Genomic DNA, 26,590 nt, shown 5'->3' with positions numbered 1-26,590 from the left:
GCATGGGCTCAAATTCCATTGGATAAGTGAAAGGATTTAGATTCACATAGTAAGGAGTGCATGTCAATTAGATATTCAAATGGAGTCAAAGGATATAGGTGGCTAGATCATGCCAGATAACAACTCATTATTAAGAGGAGTGTAATGTTTTAAGAAGATCCTCTACACAAAAATCCAGAGGAACTTTCCTCACAACCTTTTCCACTTCTAGATGTTATTCATTGAGTTGATCATTCTTCACGCAACTCAAATCAAAATTTCGAACTTAATGAGCATGTCATAAAAGATTCATATTCCCCACCCCCTTTGGCATAAAAGTGGTAGGTCATGAGTGATCTCTTAGATGATCCTGCAATGATATATCAAGTTGAAAAATCTTTGCATTCTTCTACAGACCCATGCATTCCCATGTGATTATATGTGGAATTAGATTTTGATCATAAATCTTATGAACAGGCTTAAGAAAATCCCAACTTAGAAGCATCAATGAATGATGAAGGAAATTTTTTCATTTTGAACCAGATATGGGATGTGGTTCCACTTTGAGTAGGTCAACAATTTATTAATTTTAAATGGAAATACAAAGAAAAGAGTAACAAATGGAATGATAAAAAAGTAAAAATCCAAGATGGTAGCTAATGGTATTTCTTAGGTACATGGCATTGATTTTGATGAGACATCTGTGCTACTAGAAAAAATGTATTCCATTAGTATGGCTCTTGCAATTTCAGTAGAAAAGAAGTGGTAGGTTCACCACATGGATGTGAAGAACACATTTCTTAATGGTGATCTTAATGAATATATCTACATGGAGAAACCTAAAGGAGATATTCAACACACATATTTAGTGTGCAGGACGAAGCATCTTTGTATGGCCTCAAATAGGCACCGCATGTATCGTATTCAAAGATGGACTCCTACCTTCTCTCTTAGGGTTTCCAACGTTGTAAGTTTTATCCAATTGTTTATATTATGAGTAAACACTACAAGAAAAAAATGACATTGGTGAGGGGCGAAAAATGTCACCATAAGCTCATTGGTGACGGTCAAAAGAGCCTTCGTCACCAAAAATTGAACGTCACCAAAGGTGGAGTCGCCAGAAGTATAAGTATTCTAGTGACATTCAAATTCTGTTACCAATAATGATTTATAATGATGGATAGTGACCGTCACCATTTCATATGAGCAATGGTGACAGACCATAGCCTTCGTTACCAAAAACTAAACATCGCCAAAGGTGGCGTCGCCAAAAGTATAGGATTTTTAGTGACATTAAAAGTCTGTCACCAATAATAATTTATAGTAACAGATAGAGACCGTCACCATTTCATATGAGCAATGGTTATGGACCATAGCCTCCATCACCAAAAATTGAACATCACCAAAGGTGGCATCGCCAAAGGTATAGGAGTTTTAGTGACATTCAAAGTCTGTCACCAATTATAATTTATAATAGAAGATAGCGACCATCACCATTTGATATGAGCAATGGTTACAGACCATAGCCTCCATCACCAAAAACTGAACGTCACCAAACATGGTGTAAACAAAAGTATAGGTGTTATGGTGACATTCAAGGTCTGACATTAATATTGATTATAATGACGGACAGTGACTGTCACCATTTCATATGAACAACAATGATTTATTGTGATGGATCTTCCATGGTCGTCACTATTGGTGCATATATATCATGACGTTCATTAATTGTCACCAAAAGTGCATTGCCAGAACTATAGGTGTTGTGGTGACATTCAAGGTTCGTCATGAATAATGACTATAATGATGGACATTGACCGTCATGATTTCATATCAACAAAAATGATTTATGGTTACGGACATTTGAGGGCCATCACTATTGATGTGTATATATGATGGCGTTCATTGACCATCACCATTTCATATTTTGTCAAGGGTCGAAAATGTCACCAAAGCTCATTGGTGATGGTCAAAAAAATCCTCCATCACCAAAAATTGATCATCGTCATTCCATATGAATATCAAGGCACAATGGAATCAAACCACTAACCTCCTGCTTGTGAAGTAGGTGCTCTTCCATTTAACTAGAACCCTTTAATGAATTATACTTTTAAAAATTAGACCTTGAAACTTCATAAATTGTAAATTCTACAACTTTCAATAAATTGAAGTCTCGACAATATTTTACTAAACAAGGCAAGTCCCTACCTAATGGTTAAATGGAAGTTATAAAAAGTGGGTGGAGGGAAAAATAATTATGTATAAGAGAATCAATATGTTCAGTTGAATACTCAACTAGAAGTGAAACTTTGAAGACATTTATAATCTATAAATGACCTATAACTAGAAAATGCACCAAATATTGCAAAGGAAATGTCATAAGTGAATAGCATATGGAAGAAGAACATTGATGAAGACAGATGCAATATGTTATAGGTTGAGTGAAAGAAAAATCTCAATGTTGTTGTTGTTTTGTGTTTGGTGTTTAGATATCTGAATGATATCTAAACTTCTGTGCAAATGTAACACAGATCTCTGAAAACCATAAACGACATATGATATATATATATATATATATATATATATATATATATATATATATCCCCTTTACATAAACCAACATGCAATTTGGAATTTCACAAGTCCGCACTCAAAACATGACAACAACCAACAAATAAAAGAAATTGACTTGGAGAGAAAGCAATAGCTTCGCCTTCATTCTTGAGCTACTTCTTTTTATTTGAATTTGACTCGTGAAATTATTTATCTAAAAACAAATCAAAATCATCACTAGTATTAAGTCATCCAACACGGACTTTGGATATCCCACTGAAATCTGTGCTTTTGTTGCCATGCCTGAAAACCATGGAGTTTCCTATCAATAGTAGAACAAGATGTGTTCCTGCTACTCAAGAACACATTCCTTATTAACCATTGTTATGTGACAGAAACCAAAGAGACAACACAATATGAGCGTACAAAAAATCCCCTAACGAAATATAATCATAACTTAGCAAAGAAGTCTAAAAGATGTTCTGAATTAATAAACTTTGTATTCATAAATATTGTTTCTTTATATTTAAAAAAAAATATATTGTACAAAACTTCTGTCTATTTATCCAGACAATTATATCATAGCATATGTCACACAGTAGCAATATACAGTACCTAAAGTAAAAAGACAAATTTGCTCAAGAAAATAGATTTAGTAAAGAGCTTTGAAAACTATAAGTTTGTCATCATGCAAGTTGTGGAGGCTATGCAAGTAGCGATTATTTCAAAATGGTTGACGTTTTAGCCCTAACAGTTATTGTGACAACCAAAATAAGCTATTGAATATAGCATCTAGTTATGTATACCTGTGTATAAGATTATAGCGACAACAAGGTAAAAATACCAAGACTTGAAAGGATATGTCAAATACTTAAGAAGTTTTTAGTTTACATATAAATAGAAAGGTATAAAATCATGTTTAACAACAAAAAGGGATTAATAAATATGGGAGCTACTGTAGTCAAAGCAGTGAGACTTTTGTGAAGGAAATTTAATTTGCAAGGCTAAAAAAGGATGTCTACCTATAACAACACAACACCAGATCCATCCCAGAAAAGAACATAGGAGCTCTGGCCTGTCCAATCAACATATCTAGAAAGAGCATTTGCTCCAATAACCAAAACATGTTTAAATCCACCACCTATTCCAAGAATATTAACCATAAGTAAATGAATTATACAAAAATAATTGGATTTATCAATAATTAGAATAGACACAACATCTCACCTTTTAGGAAACATGTAGTTGTTACAAGACCGAACACAAATCCATTTTAAGAAGTTGTAATGTCAAAAGCCAAGGCTTTTATACAACCCACCTCACTTTGTACCTGATACCAAAATTGCATTTTTTTCTAATATAGAATCATGACTATGAATGATCAATGCAAAACTTTACAGAAAAATATCTAAAACCTACACGTAGTAAACCGTATTTGTTAAAATTATACAAATTGACACAAAAAAAATACCAATTTAATATGGTTAAGGAGAAAAATGGTTATGTCCTAAAGACATAGGTTGTCATTATGCAAAAACTTAATCCTAACATTAACATGAAATCCAAAAAAAATGGAACTTTTGAGAGTCAAAGAACAAAATATTTTATAGACCCTTGGTTGGATCCCATTTAAAGACTGGAACAATTATATATTTCCATAAAATAAACACATGCACAATCACTAATATCAATTACTTTCCATTTGGATATCTGTTATAGACATTTTTGTGCCTTACAGCTCTAAGCATGAAATGTCCATAAACCAAGGGCTCCTAAGTCCCTAAAAGTGTTGTTCCAACCCCTAAAGGAACAAGGTCAACAAATTACAGCTTCTCCCAAAGGTTCTCCACCAGAAATTGCTCAGAATAAGTCAAATCAGGATCATTTCAGCTGCTCCACTAGCCAAGTGCGTTGCATAGCACCTAAGTCCACTAGCTAGGTGCGTTGCAACGCACCTAAATGCACTACCAGGGTGTGTTGAGCGGTAAATGACAAATGGCAGTGTCATTCCGCGAGGTGGAGAGACAATGGAAGCTTCCAGAATCTTCTCCAATGACACTTGCCTCACTGAATTCGACCAAGGATGAGTAAGAGGCTTTCAGTCTCCAAGTGGAAGCAAGAACTGATAGAGAGAAGCCACTAATCAATTCATGAGCTGACTCATCCTCCTTGCATACATCTATATATGGATCCCTCATCCCAGAGATCCAGAGGCTGGAATTTTGCAAATTGTAAGGAATTGCTATTGGTTTTGAGACACATATAAGTGAATTGGGTGATCTATGCTTTGTTGGGGTTGAAGAAGGGACTTCTTTGCTGGGAAGTTGATGATGGGTCAGGAATCATTGGTTGTAACTCCTCCTGGATCTTCTTGTATATCAATAAAACTATTTGAGTTTCTTCTCCATGCTTGTGTTTCATTGATGCTTGTTACATTTGTATGGTTAACTTAAATCTGATCCTAAGTTATTTATGAATATGAACCCATGTCTTTGTATAGTTTCCTCCTTCTGTGATCTTACAGGTACTTGGTGAAGTTGGGCAAGTAAGGGAGCAGGTAGCTGGAAGCTGTCAAAGAGGAGAGAGATTGGATCAAAGGACTAGCGCAAGACACAGGTTGGTTCATCCTATTCCTCTTTGTTTATAGTTCATAAAGAAGAATACAAAAGTAGTTTTCTCTGTTTGTTTCTAAGGTAGCTGTCACACCTTAGTGGGATAGAGCAGTTCTAGATAGACACTTTTCCCGATAACAAAATGGTGACTCCACTGGGGATCATCTCTAGTTAGTTTGTTTGTGTTTCTCTTGTTGTTTATTTCATAAATTTAGAAGTAGCAATCGAACTGCATTTGCCATTAACAAATGCAAAGTAGACATCTGCTGCTTCAATCCATTCATTGGATTTGTTTATGATCTGAACAGCTGATTCATAGACCAACTGATTGCGCTTGTGATAGCTCATAGACCCCCCCTTAGATCTATCTCTGATTGTGCATTACTGATTGATTTTACTCGGCCAAAAACCAAAGATTAAATTGCAAACTGTGACCGAGAACCCGGATAGAATTCTCTGCCCCAGCACAGGCTCTGTGAAGAGGTTTTGCATTTCAACGCACTTCCTGAGAGGGCTACCTGCACTGCAATGCAGTTTCTCTTTGTAACAGGTGCGCTGATCAGCCTAGCCCTGTGCAGCTAAGGTTCTTTGCTTCATTCTTTCAGTTTTGTCTCTAATTTTTGCAGCGAGTGATCAGTGTTTGACTATTTCATACCCCTTTCCTACATTGATCTTAGGTTGAGAAAATGGAGCCTTCCAACCAAGGAATTCCCCTTGGTGTAAATCCTAGTCCCTTCTCCTCTTGGGGAGATGTTGGTGCGCCCCATATGGCCACATTGTCGCTTCCAGGACTGACAATTTGTTTGCTTGTATGGCTCTTCTCAACCTTTGTCGTTCAAACACCACTATTCCTAAACAATCGAATCAGCAATTAGACGAGTCCAGAGTTTCCCACCAGCCTTCTACTTCCTCTAATTCTTCCTCTCCTCCTTCCTCTTCTCTTGATGGAGCTGGTAAAACTAAAAGCCAAGTTCCTAAGGAGAATAAGGAAAAGAAGAAGAAAGAGAAGAAGAAAAAGGAGCCAAAGGCGAATGTGGGAAAACGAGTGTCGTCTAACGAAAATCCACACCCTGCACCGACCAGGCCTAAATCGCCATGTGTCATTTGTAAAGGAGACCACTTTCACAGAGATTGTCCTTGCATCCCCCGGATACTAAGGGACTGGTCTCCTCGTTTGCACAACCCAGTGTCGTCAACCTCTGATGATCATGTTGAAAGCACACCATCAACTAGTGAAAGTGAAGCCCCACGACAAAAAGGGAAAGCTAGATTTCCTTGTAAACTGTGCGAAGCCAATCATGCCGTCCACCGTTGTCCCTTATTAGACAAAGCTAAAATATTTTTGGATGATCATCTGGTTTCACTGTTACGACTTCCTCCTGGATATAAAAAACTCTTGCCGAGTCCGTCACTGGTTGAGAATCCAGCTGGACCGCTCAGGTGGTCAGCTGAAGCACCTATCATTGAAGATAAACCAATTGAATCCATACCAGACGAAAGTCAAAAGGTCGAGGCGGCAGTTGACCCGGTCTTGCCTTCAGAGGTTTCATCTTCAGATGATATAATCACTGAAGAGAACAAGGATGACACCGTCCAAATTCTCTTCATAAACACAGACTCCGACGAACATGAGGGAAATTTACCATTCCTTTACCGCAGGAAGGAAGTTCATCAGAGCCGTACCCGGCCGTCTATTCAGTCCCACCTCCAAGCAACCTGTTGTCTCCTTCAACTGGAATCAACTAGGCAGACCCCGTTTACCAGCAAGTGTACCATTTCGAATTATCGTTCAAATATATAGAATGGTCATGGCTGGTACCATCATAGATGAGGGGGCTTCTGTGAGTATCCTTTCCTCTACTACTTGGAAAGCGCTTGGTTCGCCATCGCTTTTGCTTGAGATGAGAAATCTGACAGGCTTTGATAAAGGAACCAGTTCACCTTTACGGATCCTTCCCGATGTGCCCATAACATTGAGAAGGAAGACAGTTCGCATGAACCTAATGGTAGTTCAAGGACCCTTGGATTATAACCTACTCCTTGGACGAGACTATATTTATTGCATGGGAGCGATTGTCTCCTCACTCTTTAGAGTAATGTGTTTTCCGCACGAAGGAAGAGTGGTCAAGCTCATGGACCAGCTTTCATTTCCCGGATCACACATAGCAAATAGTCATATACCATCCCTAAATGGTCTTTTCACGCAAGAAATGTCTCAATCTCCAGTCCGTCCTCCCGATGAGCGCGAGTAATTTGGAGGGATATGACTAAAACCCAGGGGGCATGCATCCTGGTCTGCTTCGGCAGGAAAACTTCGGGTATAGGGTAGGTTTCCGCAGGAGAATATGACTAGTCTGTACCCCCATCCGTGGTTGGAAGAGGGGGTTATTCTAGAATAAGATTCTCTTGTCAAAGTTATGTCAGGGGGTCTCACTATATCATCCGTTCACCTTTGTTTACTTCGGTAGACATTGCCAAAGAAGTGTTTTGTTTGCGCCGCGAATAGAACAATCTTTGGGTAACCTGTAAGAGGTAGGCCTCTCTCGGTAAAACAAATGTTTTGACAGAAGTGAAGTAGAGGTAACTTTGAAACTCTGTTTTATACCTGGGGGCATGCAAACCTTTTGGAGTGCAAGCAAAGAGTGATCATTTATCTGTTTTTTGGATTGGTCGTTTCCTAACTTGCATAAAGAAAGGATGTGGGGCAAAACTCTAAAAGTTGTCGTTTTTATATGAGACATTCTTATCACAAGACTGGATTAATCGAGCAGTGTTACCGCAAGGTTCAAGCTCGTTAAAAAATAAACCCGCACCGAGCAAATGTTCCTACCCGCATTTAAGCTCGTTAAAAAATGAACTATCCCCTAGTAAATAACCACCATGAATGTAACATTTCAGCCATTAAAGCCTTGGTCATGTTTGCACCGTCACCTCCACTTTTCCATTGGCCGATCATTCACTTCCATTTGATTGTTTACCCATTTTGAGGAACACCTGCGAAGACTGATTTCACTGGCCATCCTTGTGACACTGCCGTGATTGGAAAATTCCAAACCTTACCTGGAATCAGCTGCTACCCATTTTATCACTCGTTCCTCAAAAGACGAGTCTTCTTTAAGCTCTTTTCTGACTCGTAAAATATGAAAAGATTGTTGAGTTTTGGCCTTCCAGCTCGTTAAAGCGACACGAAGTGCTATCTCTCCTCTAGATTTTAATCTTTTCTGGACCTGAGGGATTATTGCACAAAAAGATCGAGCACTTGTTTTTTTCGGCTCGTTAAAGCGATCGAAAATTCATCCCTTCTGTATTGTTTTATACTTTTTCGGACTTAAGGGATTAGATGACGAAAAAGGAATTTTGGAGTTACCTTTACGTACCTTTTCAGACTCTCTAAAAATGAAAAGGACCAAGTTATCTTTGTCGTTAGACTCGTTAAAAAGATTAATAGCGACAAACTTGTCTTTAGATGAGAACGAGTTTCACTATCGCTAGGCTCGTTAAAACATAGCGATGGGTTTGCCCGAAGGGAAAATTATAGAACAAGAATATGTTATCCTCCTCAAGCTTGACAAAAATAAAGAGGTACTGGTCAGCAATGACTGGGGAAAAATTGGGAAGAAAACTCAAAGAATCTTTATTGGTAGCAAGTCGCTCTTGAACATGACACTTCCACTCCGTGCCCGAGTCGGGTTGGGTTGTTTCATTCACCGGCCACATCGCCATGGTCTCTCCATACCATCCACATTTGGGGTTAATGCTACCAATCCATCACATAAGTGTCGCCGACATGTTCAAGAGAAGTCATCCAGAAAGGCCACCTGTGTCCCGCCCACTACCATACAATATACTCCATTCTTTCATGACCGCCACCCTGAACCATATATCATCAGATCGTTTTCACCTCCATCAAAATCATTTTCTCCGTTCCGTGTCATTGATGTGGGATTCATTAAGGCCCTCCTATGATGGATCACTTCTTGTCGACATCAGCTCATTATCCAAGAAGTTGATCTAGGAACACCCCATTCAGTACTTTGAAGCTTGCATGCCTCAATGGCAAGTTTACATCAATGACCTTCGACCGAAAGATTTTGCGTGGTGTTCGACGCCAAGTCCTTTATTCACACCACGTGAATTGTACTGCAGTATCTTGAGGGTCATTATCATTATCGGTGATTCCTCTCGCGCTTGTTAACAGTTTACATCATTGACTGGTAATCAAGCGATGTCTTTCCATGTTCGACTTCAAAACATTTCTCACATGGATCGACTTGTACTTCGAGTGAAGATCGGACGAGATTGAAGACCCCGGATCTAGTTTCATCCATCCGGGCTGCGATATATATTCAGGAAAATAAAGACATTGGAATGTACACCATTGCAGCACAGATAATCATCCTACCAAAAGGATGATGGCTCTATCAGAATCATCAATCTACCATCAGACGATTTTTTGTCCTATCTACATGAAAATGAATTTATAAAGCTGAGCATGGGAATGCCCGCCTCAGCTAGATCATGAAAACAGTATGAAGATAATGTATTGTATTGTATCTTATTACAGGTCTCCTCCCAGCATTGAAAGAACTTCGGATCCTCCTAATAAAGCATTTCACCCGATAAACGGCCTCATACTTTAGGGGGCAACTGTTATAGACATTTTTGTTCCTTACAGCTCTAAGCATGAAATGTCCATAAACCAAGGGCTCCTAAGTCCCTAAAAGTGTTGTTCCAACCCCTAAAGGAACAAGGTCAACAAATTACAGCTTCTCCCAGAAGTTCTCCACCAGAAACTGCTCAGAATAAGTCAAATCAGGATCATTTCAGCTGCTCCACTAGCCAAGTGCGTTGCATAGCACCTAAGTCCACTAGCTAGGTGCATTGCAACACACCTAAATGCACTACCAGGGTGCATTGAGCAGGAAATGACAAATGGCAGTGTCATTCCGTGAGGTGGAGAGACAATGGAAGCTTCCAGAATCTTCTCCTATGACACTTGCCTCACTGAATTCGACCAAGGATGGGTAAGAGGCTTTCAGTCTCCAAGTGGAAGCAAGAACTGACAGAGAGAAGCCACTAATCAATTCATGAGCTGACTCATCCTCCTTGCATACATCTATATATGGATCCCTCATCCCAGAGATCCAGAGGCTGGAATTTTGCACATTGTAAGGAATTGTTGTTGGTTTTGAGATACATATCAGAGAATTGGGTGATCTATGCTTTGTTGGGGTTGAAGAAGGGACTTCTTTGCTGGGAGGTTGATGCTGGGTCAGGAATCATCGGTTGTAACTCCTCCTGGATCTTCTTGTATATCAATAAAACTATTTGAGTTTCTTCTCCATGCTTGTGTTTCATTGATGCTTGTTACATTTGTATGGTTAACTTAAATCTGATCCTAAGTTATTTATGAATATGAACCCATGTCTTTGTATAGTTTCCTCCTTCTGTGATCTTACAGGTACTTGGTGAAGCTGGGCAAGTAAGGGAGCAGGTAGCTGGAAGCTATCAAAGAGGAGAGAGATTGGATCAAAGGACTAGCGCAAGACATAGGTTGGTTCATCCTATTCCTCTTTGTTTATAGTTCATAAAGAAGAATACAAAAGTAGTTTTCTCTGTTTGTTTCTAAGGTAGCTGTCACACCTTAGTGGGATAGAGCAGTTCTAGATAGACACTTTTCTCGATAACAATATCACGAGGCAATCCACTTTGTGGTGGCTACCGCATGCAATTTTCATTCAAACCCAATAGGAAATTAGCTGCAAAAAATGTTCATATACCAACATAGTTATTAGTATAGATGGAATACTTTGTGGTACCATTTTCTTACATATGTGAGAAGCAAATACTACTAACAGAGAACTGACAATTTTTTAAAAACGTAATACACACATGCACACAAGAACAAGTTTTGAAAACACCAAATCATGCAAGTGATCGTAAAATGTATCCCAATGAGAAACTCTTACAGTGAAGTTCTTTGATTAAGTATGTGAGAATACATTTGAAATTGGTTGCTACCTTGCATAGGTAACAAATGTAGCCTCAATCACAAGGCCCACAACATTGAAGGAAGCTCATTTGTTGAAAATTCAAAACATTAAACCTAACTATTGACTGAAGTATGGTTTACTGACCATGGGACATGTGGGTTATAGGACCATCAAATTCTGCTGAATTATTAAAATAGAATCTTCTTAAGCGTGATATTTCATATGTTGTCTCTATTAGTCTAGTTAATCATGAAACATGCTTACTTTCTCGTCTTGGTTATGGTCTACTTCTAGTTTGCATGTGTTCTAACCTCCATCTAGTATCAATTGTTTCAAGCATTTGTAATTTTTTGTCTTTATGCAATATGCAAAGAAGCTTCCAATACCTTTGCAGATCAAATAGTGCATGTCTAGATCACCATATATAAAATTCTATAAATTTTATAGAATTTTATATATGGTGATATAGATGTGCCCTATTTGATCTGCAAAGGTATTGAAAACCTCTTTGGATATGTTGGCAAGTGGAAACTCTCAGCTATGAGGGTTTCACTATCCAAGAAAAAATTCAACTTTAAAAAAGGGAACAACAGAGTCTCCTTAGGGAATGAAAAAACAATTACAAGCTTATTTTCTATACATCTTATAGGTTATTTCCTTAATGATTTTTTGATTGAATTTTGAACTGCTATGCGACTCAACTCAAACAAATTAATGAATAGATGGCTAAATGGTAAATACGGGTATGCTTCAAAAGGATAGAGGATATTGATAGTGATTTTGTTATAAAAGATTCTCTTAAGTCACTAAGAAGCAAGATAATAAAATAAGGAAAATAGGGATCCTTAGCATGTGGAAAATAAGGATGCTTTCTATATATTATGACAAGGCACTATAAATTAATTGCAAGGAATAACATACTAAAATATGATAGAATGATCATATTTGACTCATAGATTTGCAAACAAGAGGCACAAGTTCATTCAAAAAGCAGAAGGATTTTCCCAAGGCAATACAAAGTAGTTGTGAGAAGTATGCTTTAAGTCATAAATTTGTACAACATGTACAGATTCTTATATATGTAGCAAAGGAATTTTTATATGAGAAATTATATACAAGACCTACCCTATATAAGAGAAATTATATACAAGAACGTCCATGAAATTTTCCAGGAATGTCTCGGGTATGGCCAGCAAGTCCCTTCATCCCCAATGAAATCCATTGCATAAAGGGACATTTCCTTACTCCCCAAAAAACCAGAACAGTGGGTATGATATTTTAATTTTCTTTTTTTTTAGGGGGGGGCACAAGAATAACAAAGGATAATGTCAACTATTTTATCATCAACTTGTAATTAACATATTTAGATCCATGTTCAGCTTAGTGTTGAAGAAATTTGAAAATGGACAATACGAACTAGAATAAACTAGTTCTAGTACGGCTTTGAGCATTTCCACTCAAAACCCACCCATGAAACTAGAATTAAACATTTTTTCCCAAAACTTCCAGTTCAGGAAAAAACCAATAAAACTAGATAGCTTGACCAATTTGTACCATTGTAGCCCCAACCCTAGAAAAAGGAAAAAATAAACCTAAAAAAAATCCTAAAACTACCATAAACCTTATTTCCCATCTATTTAATCATTCCCCATATATTTGCTTCACAACCTTCTCATTGATCATTTGAGCAGAAAAGAGTGTTGATTCAAAAATATTCTTTTGTTTATTCATAGTGCTTCTCAATCTAATTCAGAGAGTTTTATCCCATGATTTGGAGTAGTCAAGATTTGATTGGGGAGTTTCTTGGATATATTACTAAACCTTATTTGGATTAGGACTTAGAGTATTGATTTAAATATTTGATTGGGGTGCTTCTTATGTTTTTGGTAATGTTGTAAACATCATGTCAGCAAAAATATCACCAAGAATCAGGAAAAGAAAATATTGACAACATTAGGAAAATATCACAAAATATAGGAAAATTTAAAAAACACAAAATTATTCAAAGACACAAATAATTGACTTTATGTCCCTCCATTGATGATTAGGGAAAATTATTTCATGCATCTTATGATAATATCTAGATATGTACAATATTCTCATGCTATTTTCAAGAATGAAAACACTACACAATTTATCAGCAATAATATCGTTATGGGGTTAAATTTTTGACATTGCAATAATACGAAGACCATGATAATCACAATGTTTGGAACATTTGTTTTTGGAGCTACTCTTTTGCCGATTCCAGATGTTGATTCAATATTTTCCTACAATTGATTTAGATTTGCTCCTGGAACTCATTCAGAGTGAAGACTTGGAGCTTGTAAAGGTATTTACAAATATTCTTCAAACCCTATTTCTCTTAAGAGGGTTTGTTAAAAAAATATATAAATTAAATGTAAGTCTTTATTTGCAAATTATTTATGTGGTAGAAAGAATGTCATGGCTCCCAAACATAAAAAGGATCCTACATGGAACCATTGCCAAATAGTTGGGGATGAAATGTTATGCAACTAATGTCCCATGGAAATTGGTGGGGCGGTGGTTATACATAGACTGATAGTCGAAACAACACCAAGAAAATATATTAGGGAAAATTGAATATTTATCTAAAAACTCAGCCAAATTATAATATGACATGCAAGCTTATATTGAAAGCTATAACACAAGGCAAAATATATGCAAGAAAAAATAGGAAGACATGGAAGTGAACATGATAATGAAACCCATAGTTTTGAAGAGCCCACTACTCATCCTGCTAGGGATACCTTTAGAATCCCAATCCATCCAAAACATGAGGATTATTATGGCACAAAGAACAGAATCCTAACCGACAAAGAGTTGACTCAATCTTTGTATCCAACAGGAAACAACACCCATAGTTCTTAGCCCACCATTGATAAAAAATGGAGGAAGTTGCTTGGGAATGCATGGCTAGATGGTGAAATGATGCAAAGATAAATTACAATCTAAGTTCAGAAGGATACAGATAGGGATTTGGACACAAATTTGCCAATTTTTTGAAAATCCAAGATCCAGATATAGTAGGAAAATGGCAAGTACAAAAATATTTTGTAAAAAAAAACAGTGAACAATCAAAACCATTCAGGAATGACAAAAGTAAAACTACAAGTTTATAACCAAAACCAAAAAAGAAAATTATAATGCATGTTACTATTAGCCATTCATGTATTATAACTGATAATTTGATAAGTCATAACCACCATTGACAATTGATAATTTTGAATACCATCTCAGCATGAGAACATCGCAATTCATAACAATATTTTTGTAAACAACATCCACATGTCCATATCAAAATTGAATAAATGGATGTCTTGAAGACTATCGCAATAGTAAATAACAGTGTTAGTGAAGTCACCAACATCGTAGTACATAAGGGTAGAATAGACATTGAGAACAAACCTTGAACATTATGATAGATCAAGCTTTCTCAAATTAAATTGTACAAAACATTAATTAAAATGATTGGCCTCCAGTTTCTGACCATATTCCTTTCTTTTCCTTTAAGAATAAACTTGATCAAATCTAGATTTACCTGCTCCCCCATGTGCCTATTTCCAAGGATTTTCAACACACCCCAAGGAAACACTTACATGAATTCAAGACACATTTCTAGCCATTGAAATGGTAATTATAACAAAAGAACCCAACATCAAAGAAATTCCCTACAACAGAAACTAATTTTAACAAGTTAACAAATAAATGCATGCAAAACTTCACATTTAACTTCAATGTCACTATAGTTCATTTTTAGGTTAGGAATATTCTTCTCTTTTAATCAATGCAACAAAGGTAATGAGTTTAAACTTTAAAGGCATTCCCTTATATCAAATTATACACAAGAATTGTCACAACAAAGACCAAATGTTGACTACAAACATCATCTCAAAACAAAAAACACAACAATATGAGGAGTTTTGATATCAACAAAGTTTTGAATTGTATAATTTGAAAATTCAACACCTCTGAATTGAGATTAGCCTAGACAAACACAATTGCTCACCAAGCCAATCAATACATGATAAAAAAGAATTGTTTGCCACTCAATGAAATGCATCTAAACTCCATGTTAACTACTATAACATCAATAAAATATGATACCATCATGATATAGATTCTATAACTAATAAATTCCCATAAAAATGCTAACGATATATCATAATATCTCTAGTCCAAGTAGCTCCCATATTCTGGAAAACATTAACTCAAACAATTTGAACCAAGCAGAAACATGGGAAAGAAAAAAATTATGGAGTACAAATACATTAAAGTGTAATAGCAAAATTAACAATAATTATTCAGCTATAGATCGAATAAATATCATATGATACTTAGGGAGCACCACCAAAAATATCATCTAGAGTAGACGTACACATCAAAACCTAGTCAACATCATCTTGCTTGACTTTTGTCATTTCAAGGGCTCTTCTAGATGACTCTACAACTAAACCAGTTAGTGTTTCATCACTTGCAAAACAAAGTGAGCTTAATGACGTTTTATTCTATGTAAGTAAGGAGGTTTTGGCAGGCCTTTTTTTAGTATCCACAAAAAATATCAATTCTAGACTTTCCTTCATCTCTTCCTTCCTTTGAGTACATTTATTCAATCCCCATTCTTACACAGTAAGCCTTATCTCCTTCCATATGCAAGAGTTCCTAATTAAGTGTTCCTTGTAATAATGCTAACTAATTCTTCATTGAATAGAAAATATAGTACTACTCGGAGTCTCAATATGTAGGGAAAATATGCTTTCAACTTATAGAACTTTAAATGGTCATTCCAGTTCAAATACATTAAACAACTTTGTAGTCTTTGTTGTTTCTAAGGCCTTTGGGACTGCACATACAATACCAAGCCCTGTTGGCTAGGGATAAGCTTTCTTAACAGTGTGTTAGTGCTACATCCACTCATGTTCCCAACATCAACATCAAGGTTGAGGTGCCTCGTTTGATTAATGAACAAACACCGAAATGATTTGATTTCCCATTGACAATTTGTTTGTAACAAAACTTTCCCAATAACTATAAAACCTGAATATATAATTTTGGTAGCTACATCACATAGAACTTGTTAGAAATTTGCAATTCCAACATCTCTATCCACTTTCTTAATCTAACAAATAGGATTTTCTAGCAAGCAATCACAAAAAATGTATATTTACATAAAATCTTTGGAGGCTTTCTACCATTAGATGCAAAAGTAATAAACAACAAATATTTTACAATAGCTCTAGTCATCAACAAATAAGTAAATGAAGCTTGGATTGTTACTATAGTGATCCTTAGAATTAGAATTTGGTTGTGTTGTAACTAGAAGGAGTGAAGGTGGCTCTTAAAATTTTGGAGCACAAGAAGTTGCTTCTATTATCAGAAAAAGATGATTAGATGAATTATTTCCACAATCAGATCATCCTCCAACATCACGATTATTTTCAAATAAAACACCTTCCCATTTGGCATGTTGCATGTTAGTGCTAATGAAATTTTCTACAAGACTACTGCTATTGGTTTGTTGCAAATTAGAAGATGAAAAATGGGGCATGCCTAGTGTTTTTCTAGGCATGCCACCAATGGGAATGGAAATGGAGACTTTAAATTTCCCACTGCAATCTTAGTAGCACCTTTTGTGCCTACTTCCATGACACCACTGGCAGTAACCGTAGTCAAGTTTGCACAATGAGAATTTTCGAAAGAAAATCAATTGCACAAAATGGAACATAATTGGCTTTGGTGTAATGCATTACAAGCCAAAATCAATGATACAGAGTTCAAGCTTCTATTTAGGAGAACTACGAAAGTGATCAATATCATCATGTCGTACTCTTTGAAAGGTGAGAGAGTTCATATTGGGAAACATCTAATTTGATATTATTGCTCCAATTTTCCTTAGCTTGCAGTCTCATTTCTGTCACAACTCCACCTACAACAATTATCCCTTCACATGCCAAATGTTTCTACTTGATACGTTAGGGATGGAAAGATTGTGGGGTGAGGATTTTCCTTGTGATGCTTGTCCAAGTTTATTATTTTGCAACATCGTGCATTAACTAAAACTTTGAGTAGGGGCCTATGAACCTAGAAACAAATGAAAAGCCAAATGTTGTTCCAATGAGGATTAGTGAGTGAAGCAATTATTGTGCCTTTCTTATGTTGCAGTTAACATTAGAAGTCAAGTTAGGCATGAATAATTGAATTGATTTTGCCAAAGGTTCTCCATAAATGGTGCACATGTAGTAGATCCAAACCATAACCTAGTGCGCTAAAAGTGTGCTTTCTCCCAAATAAGTAGCCATGTATGTAATAAATGTGTAAAATTCCACCTTGCAAATCAATGTTATAATTACTAGACTAGAAAGACAAATAACTTGTTGTTCCTCCATTTAAGAAATGACTCTAGCAAACGGATTGTATTCTTTGTGATGAATGGATCTCAAAGTCAAAAGAGATCCAATAATTTGTGAAGTTGTTTTTGCAAATTCTGCTATAGACACTTTGGGCAACCATACCAATTAGCATGAATAGCCATGCATAACCTCGAAACTACACTATTATGCTTATTATGTCATCCACGTATTTCAGATATCAAACCACTATGCCACTTGTCATCTTACCATGAATTTTGAGGGTATGCTAAAGTTGTTTTCGAAAACCACTTGTGGAGTTGATCCCAAAATTTGGCTACCAAATAATCCCTATAAATTCAATCTTCGTAAACATGGTTTGCTGCCTACAAGAATTTATCAAATTGAACAATGAAAAGGTAGAATACTGCTATGTATTGCATATAACATAATGCCCTTGCTGATGCATATGGGCTCAAACTCCAATAGTGACTAGTGATGGGCTCCAAACTCCAATAAATGACTATTAGATGGTTCTAGTCTAGTCTGACCTTTAGTTTCAATACCAATTCCAACTTCTAAAACATTGTTTGTTTATCTTGATCAATACATTTGTTGTGTATTTCCTTGAAGCCAATCAAATCTTGCATAGCACATATTTGCTTAAATCTCATGGAACTTCTAAGCATTATAACTTTTTGCTAGTATTAAACTAACATAAATGCATAGATTCGTATATAGATAGGTATTCTGAAAGAACAATCTTTGAAAGGAATCCACATTATTGTTACCTTGACTCTATAGTGTTGTATTTTAAAAATTTGGTAAGGTCTTGAAAGGTTCATTGTTGGCTAAATGATATTGTTTGTCTTTAATTTTGGATATTAGTTTATTTCTCATTTTGTTGAAACATTCAAGAATAGTCATGTCAATATATCCACACAAGATAATGTTGTAAACCACAATCCAAACCTTATGCCATAGAAAGATAGTGGAATGCATGCCATTAGGCTCCTACTTGCCTTTCCAGAATCCATTGGAGACACAGGAATAAAACTCAACCAGGACCTGCATATAAATGATGTTTGATGAGAGGGATTCCACCCAATACCATGCGTCAGAAAATGGTGAAATCCCAAGGATGATACTCAACCAAGATTTTTATATAAATAATGTTTGATCAGATATATTCCATAAATTAGTATGCATTAGACAATGGTGAAATCCCAAGGTTGTTGTAAGAGTTACACCCCATCTTCAAGGTTTGCATGTATAGAATGAGAAGATCACTAATTACTGAGGTTGAGTGATCCAAAATAGTTTTTTGCTAAAGTCAAAGTGGCTAGGTAGATTGAAGCCTCTTTCAACTAAGGTTTAATGCTATTGCACTAAACCCATGATACCACATGCTTGAATCATAAAGCTCTAGTAGAGAAGAGATGTGGAAGGCTAGTCAACACTATCATTAGTAGCACACTTCACCTTGTACATCTCCCCAGAATCATAGTTACCTAGTCTGTGTTCATGTTTGAACATCAAATTCAAAAAAAAATCACCCCATACACAAAACTCAATAAAATTCACCATTAAATTCAAATATATCGATATAAAAAACATACATATACTTTTTTCAATATAACAAATATATTAAATTTAACATTTATAAAACATGATACATATAACTTAATGATTGAAAAGAAAATATTAACAAGGTTTATTTATTATATATTCAAAGATATTTTTAGGCCAAAGAATTTACGGATATAAGCATTCAAGAAGATTCTGTTGAAAGAACAGGAACCAAATGCAAAAAAGTGAGTCTCAATGTATAACACAAGGTTTCAATAAGTGCCACAAATGCAACGTAGTTCATAATCTTGGCAAACTAGAGGAGAAGGTTAATGGACAAAAAGTTGCTACCAACAATAAGCATATAGAAAAGGACTTGTCTCACATCATCCCCAATGCAAAGTTTTTAAGGAACAAGAAGAAAAACCCCTCTTCGACCATACATCTATAATAGCATGGAAAAGAAATGATGCCCTCTCACATGGAATCAACCTCAAAGAATAACCCCATATTGAATGGTATCAAAGGAAAGCTACAACAATTCAATGATGAATACTACTTGTTGAAAGCCCTCCAAGGTTCAGAGCTTGCTCCAAAAGCTAGGGATGAGAGACAAAGGGATTACCACAAGGATGGAGAAGGCATCCGCCATCCCATTTCCTTGAAGTGAATGAATAACATGAAGAATCTTAGCCCCCCCTCTGTATGAGGGTTTAGTTTATATAGTTTATTTCTATTGTTCTAATAGCATAGGATTTAGTGGCTAGTAGCCAAGCTATATACCACATTGGCATGTCTTGCTTCTATTATATTTAGTTGACAGCAAGCCAACTATACTTAGTATTATTTTCTTTTGAGTATATTACGACACAATGGACAAGGGCCCAACACTATTGTTCTAAAACTTGGTTCGACTTGGCTCAATGGGCCAATTTGGTACTAAATAAGACCTAATCAGCCAAGTAGATGCATGATGACCCCATACAAAATCCAGGAAAAAAATTCTATAAAGAGATATCCCACCCCTCTATTTGTCTCACACCTTTCTGATAGAGCATTTATGAGCATTTCAAGTTTTGGAGTAGAGATGAAATCTTGAAGAGCAATATGACGCTCGATCTTGGTGCTAGTTTGGCATTTGTTTGCAATGGATTTATGTGGCTTAATCAAAAGGCTATAATGTATCTTGAAGCTTGGAGGAGTTGTTGACCAAATTCTTGTGCCGACTGCCCATTATTTTCATTTCCAAGCATGTTTTCCCTCTCTTTAAATTACAAATGTATATGCTCTGAAATATGTCCCTGTTTTGAATTTTACGAGAAAATAGAAAAGGGCTCAACACTAGTGCTCTAAAACGTGGTCTGACTTGGCTCGCTGGGCTTATTTGGTACCAAATAAGCCCAACTTAGCCAAGAAGATGCATCATGACCTCATACAGAATCCAAGAAAAACTCAATATTAAATTAAAAAACTTAAAAAAGCAATGCATTAAATGGAGCAAATTGCTATAAAGAGATCTCCCACCCCTCTATTTGTCTCACACCTTTCTCACATAACATTTGTGAGCATTTGGAGTTTTAGAGGAAAGCTAAAATCCTGAAGGACAATGTGAAGACAATACACCCCTCTCAAGAAATTGCATTGCCATGGAGTGTGACTTTATAAGTCACACACAACTGAAGAACCACCTGAATTGTCACTGTTGGAAGGTGTAGTTGCAAATATTTGCAAGATATAATCAATACTATGTTGTTCATTTGTTGTCATGTATCCCAAAAGCTTTTCCAAAATCTTCATGAATGGACTATTGCCTTTAATGTTGTCATCCAAGGAAGACTTTTTATTGTTATCTACAAAACCTACACCAGCTAAAGTTGTATCTTCAAAATCAGAGACAAGTGAAGTTCCTCCCATAGAACCATTGTTCTGGGCATCTATAGCCATCTAAAGTTTGTATTGCAACATATGGTGAAGTGTGAGCAATAACGCAGTCACCCACTTGGGAACTGAAACTTTTTCCCCTGTCAAGTTATTTGGCATAAGAAATTTCAATAAGTCCAATGAATACCAACAAGTCCATTCTTGGCTCCTATATCTCTAGTATTGTTGTCTTCACCCAAAACTAATGCCAAAATATGAGAAATAGTTCATAATGGACTAGTGCCTTTTTCATTTCCATCCACCATACAAAGCTTTAGTTGTTGAATAAGAATGGAAACAACTCTTAGAAGGTATTGGCCTTTGTTTCAGTTGCAAAATGGCATAATCATATTAGTCATGGAAAAATCAATCACATCTTTACTTTGCAACATATTCATACATGTAGTTAAGATACCCTCAATGGGAGGATTTTCTAGAGGGTTATCTGCATAAGAAACATCTCTTCCTTTTTCATTGGCATTGTTTTTGGGAACGTCAGAATTACCCAGTGACAAGGAAAGAGCTCAGGAAAGTTCATCACCTTATTGCATTGGCTCCTTGGGTTGATTAAAGAGCCACTCCATAGCCAGTTCAACACTATTTGTTTCAACACACCTCAATGCTTCCTCTACCCTGGACCTTGGAAATCCCATTTCAAACATCATAGAAATGGAAGCCTCATCAGGTGGATGATGTCCAAATCATTGACCTGTGCTTCCAGGAATGCTATTTTTGCTTCCTTTAACATCACCTATGGCAGTGTATACATGGGTAATAATGGAAACAACAGAGGTAATCAAAGATGGACTATAGCGAGAAAACATTGGATTGCTCCAGATAGGTAGAACAATATTGAATAGTGACAGAGACTCCAACAAATGGTTGCATTAACTATGATGTAGAGGGAACAGTTAACAACGAAGAAGAATTCACAAGGTACTCCAAAAGCCTGCTATAGATTTGTAATACCTCTAACAACCAAGGTACATGCTCTAGCTTGTCATTTTCTGTTTCCATTCCTTGTTGTGACATAAATGGTATTGTCTACAGAGAATGACCTGTTGTTGCTTCAAAAGTAATCAAAATACTTTTAATTGTACCATGAGCATAGAAAGAATTCACCACTGCTATATTACACATTTGCTTATGGTTGTCATATATAATTGTTGTCATGTCATCCACAAATTTCCTAGGGTAGTGACACTTTGAAGAAAGTGATGACTCAAACTCAGATGAGCTATAGTTCTCACCCACATCAAGTGATCCAAATTGGATCCTTAAACATTTCTCATGACTGTTTCAAAATTATGTCAGATCAAATCTTATGAATAACAAGTATCAGAAATGACCTTTGGACAATGGCAATTATGGCCTACATGGAACAACAAGGACCCTCGGTCAAAGTGCGTTGACTGTTGGCCCATGCAGACTGCGCATTGATGCAAATTAGAAATCAAAAGCCCAGATCCAGAAACAGAGGTAGTTTCTGATACGCGATTAGTGCAAAGCCCTTAGAGAAGGAAAGGCCCAAGAACTCAGTCATGAGGGAAAACAAGAAACCATGCGAAAAACGTCAGAAGGCGGGTCTCGCGCCCAAAACCAATAGGATATTATGTGCACTTCGAGCGGTAAGTGGGTTTGGCCAAGTTCAGTATGATGCCATATACCAGGTGAAAGCGCTAATCACGTTTCGCAGGACAAAACCCTCAGAGAAGGAAAGCCCCGAGTGCTCAGTCACGAGGGAAAACCAGAAACCATGCGGAAAACATCAGAAGGCAGGTCCTGTGCCCAAAACCACCAGGATATCGAGTGCACTTTGAGTGGTAAGCGGGTTTGGCTAAGTTCAGCGCGATGCCATAGGCCAGGCGACGCATGTCTAGTTGATGAGGGAGAAAACCACTTACATCGCGTGTGTAATAGTCGAGCAACTAACCCGCGTGATATAGACGAAGACCATACGATCTCGAGGCTCCAGATCAATGGTGGAGAATTAACCCGATGGATGACCAAATTCGATGGGAAAATAGAGTCAAGCACATAAAGATTTGAGGTTCGGCATGACCGATGAGCTAGTAGAAGGATCAGTTTCGGAGGCAAATCCTGGAGTAATAGAAATAATGACCATTCAAAAGAAAACTGACACTCAGTCCATAAGCTGACAATTGGCCACCTCTCTGTGCAACGTTACAGAGTGATGATGACATAGAGAAAGGGAATTCCTGGGGATAGAGGTAGGTGATCCAGAGAGCCGGGAAGAGGAAACGAGCAGTCAGGGAGTAGATTGGCTTTAAGCCATGAACATATAAAGAACATGGGGAATAGAAGTAGAGAAAGAAGCGAATTGCAGAGAACAGAGAAGCCAAGCTGACCTGTAAAGGCAGCATCCAGCAGACAGAGACAGAGAGAGTCCGAGAGTCTGTGAACTCCAGAGAAGGCTTGAGAGGTTCAAGCAACTCCTTTGTGTATACCTGTCAAATATTGAGTACCAACTTGGGCTCATACAATTGGGACCAGTTGAGGTCGAGATCCAGTAAGGGGGAGTCTGTGTACTCTAGAGGCTTGGGGAATCCAAGTACCACCCTACTGATCATCATCTATTAAGTGAGACTCAAATTGAGCTCCTTATTGTAAAATCTCTGCTTTAAGAAACAATAGAAAAGGCCACCACTGAAGGCTAGACCAGGAGACATAGCCCAGGAAGATTCAGTGAACTCCTTATTAAATTTGTTGCATTTTTATATTTTCTTACTATGTTTCTCTTACTGTTTCAAGTTTCTGTGTATTTCGAAATCTTATCAATTTGTTGCTTAAAATAACATAGACACACCCTAGCACATGGGTCTGTAATACCTTCATTAATTAACTTAGATCATTCACGAGTGATTTCAGATCAAGTGGTATTAGAGCTCCTAGGTTGTTTAAAGTTAGACAAGCTTGTGCTAGATTTTGTTGTTGAATGCTAACTAGATCAAAGCTTAAATTAGGAGAAGGAGAGTTGGTTGAAGGTAACCCAGAGATTAGAAGAGTTTATCCTCAGAATAAAATGTGAGAGGAAAGTCCCTTGGGGCCAGACCCTCAATTCATAGATAGTTTCCTAGCCATGAGGTCCATGGTAGAGGAAATGTATAAGGACTTTAGGAAACATAAAGATGAAGATTCATCAGGATCCAAGCAAGATAAAGGAGAAGAATAATCTCTCCTCTATGACCACTCGAAAGAGAAAGGGAAAGAAGAAAGCTTTCTCACACCTCCTAATAGCCCTGAACATAAAAGGAAGACATATTTGGTTAAATTAGATGTTAAATTTGATTTACCCATATATGATGGAGAGTTGAATGTAGAGAAGTTAGATAATTGGATTAGACAAATTGATGTCTATTGCAAAGTGCAGAGTATCGACTCAGACAAGAGTAAGATTCAGCTGGCTAGCCTATGACTCGAAGGCACTACCTTGGTATGGTGGGAAGGCAGGACACAGGCTGACATGAAGAAACATGGTAAGATTTTTTTTTTCTGGAGTGAATTTGTTTCTGCAATCAAAAAATAGTTCTATCGACTAGCTTACATGTAGCAAGCCATGATGAGCTAGCAAACTCTTCGCCAATTGAAAGGGCAAAGTGTACAAGGTTACACTCAAGAATTTAGGAAGAGAGATTTGATTCTGGGAATTTCATTAGACTCACCTAAGACTCTGCTGAGGTACATAGGGGGTCTACACAGCTACATGAAAAACACTATCCTCATGTTTAATCCCACTAGTATAGATGAAGTATCTATTCAAGCTACGCATCTAGAAGCTAGAGGTAAGAATGGGAACCCAGAAGTTGGGGGATCGTCCAAACCCATTTCAAGCAATAATAAGGAGAAAAGAAAACAAAAATGGAAAGAAAGGAAGGCCAATACTACACAAAAGACAAAGTCTTCATGCACTCACTCTAAAAAGGATGGGCATGATGATGAGCACTGTTGGATTCTGCATTCGGAGCTGAGACCTAAGAAGTTCAAGGGCAAGAAGAAGAAGACTGCTATAGCCATTCAGAAAGATTTGGGGTTGGATTCAGGAGATGAAACAACCATTGCAGCGACAGGTATAAGAGGTAAAAATTTTGAAGCATCTACTAGTAATTCTACACAATGTATTAATGATAAAGAAAATGAGAGAAAAAGACATGACCTTTTCCATATTCGAGTCATTTCCAAGCATCAAAAGATTGATACTTTGTTTGATAGTGGATCACAAGTAAATTTAATTTCTGAAGCAATTGTAAAGAAGTTGGGATTACTGACTACACCTCACAAGAAACCATACCCATTAGGTTGGTTAAGTGATAAAGCACAACTACAAGTGACTAGACAATGTAAAGTTATGTTTTTTTTGGGTCAACATTTGTAGATGTTGTTAAGTTAGATATAATTCCTCTATATATATGTGGAATTGTTTTACGAAGTCCTTACTTATATGATAAAAAAGCTATTTTCTATAGAGCTGAGAAAAAGTATCTACTCGCTAAAGATGGAATCGAATACTTTGTAAGAGCTCATAAGCTCAATAATAATTATATTCTCATAAACTTGGGGCAGATGAAACGAGTTGTAAATTCATGCAAACAATTTTTACTGGTGGTTGTAAAGGAAAAGAAACGTGATAAAACCAATGTATTTGAGGGCTGTGATGCTAAACAGCAAGCTGATTTAGAAAAAGTTGTTTCAAAGTATGATGTCTTGTTTCAAGAACCTAAAGGTCTACCACCCAAAAAGGAAATAGTGCATGATATTAATGTGCAGCAAGATGCTCCATTCCCTAACATTGGGATGTACAGGTTGTCCGCTTTAGAGAATGTAGAAATCAAGAAGCAGGTGAAGCAGTTGCTCGAGAAGGGGTTCATCAGACCTAGCACATCACCATATGGGTCACCACTCATTTTGGCAAGAGAGAAAGATGGCTCGTGGATAATGTGCATTGATTACCAAGCACTGAATAAGATAACGATAAAAAATTGTTATCCCCTTCCTCGCATAGATGATCTACTAGATCAGTTAAAGGAAGCCGTTTATTTTTCCAAGTTAGACTTGCATAGTGGATATTATCAGGTCAGAGCTGCAGAACAAGATGCATGGAAGACTTCTTTCAAAACAAAGTAGGGATTGCATGAGTGGCTGGTTATGCCTTTTGGCTTAACTAATGCTCCTGCTACTTTCATGAGAATAATGAATGATGTACTCAGACCTTTTCTTGATGATTTTGTTATTTCATATTTGGATGACATTCTTATATTTAGAAAAACATGGGAAGAACATTTAAAGCGTGTTAAGAAGACATTAGATTTATAAGTAGAGCTTCGGCGTAAATCACATAAAGAGAGACATTTGTCGACGCGTTTCGAACCAACTAGTTTGGTTCATCGTCAGGACAAGTTGAAGAAGCAGATCCAACTTAGCATGATAAATAGTCTGAGTAGAGTCTCCAACGGCTAAATTGACTAACGGCTAATTTTGACCTTAGGACCCAGGTCAAATTCTTATTTATTAATTTAAATTTAAATTAATTATATATATAATATATATAAATATTAGGTTATTAAGGAAAAAGTTAGGA

This window comes from Pinus tabuliformis, chromosome 4_1 (assembly GCF_031772625.1).
Source record: "Pinus tabuliformis cultivar Carrire ecotype Pingquan chromosome 4_1, CPIR1, whole genome shotgun sequence".
Taxonomy (NCBI): Eukaryota; Viridiplantae; Streptophyta; class Pinopsida; order Pinales; family Pinaceae; genus Pinus; species Pinus tabuliformis.
This window is presented reverse-complemented; position numbering follows the sequence as displayed.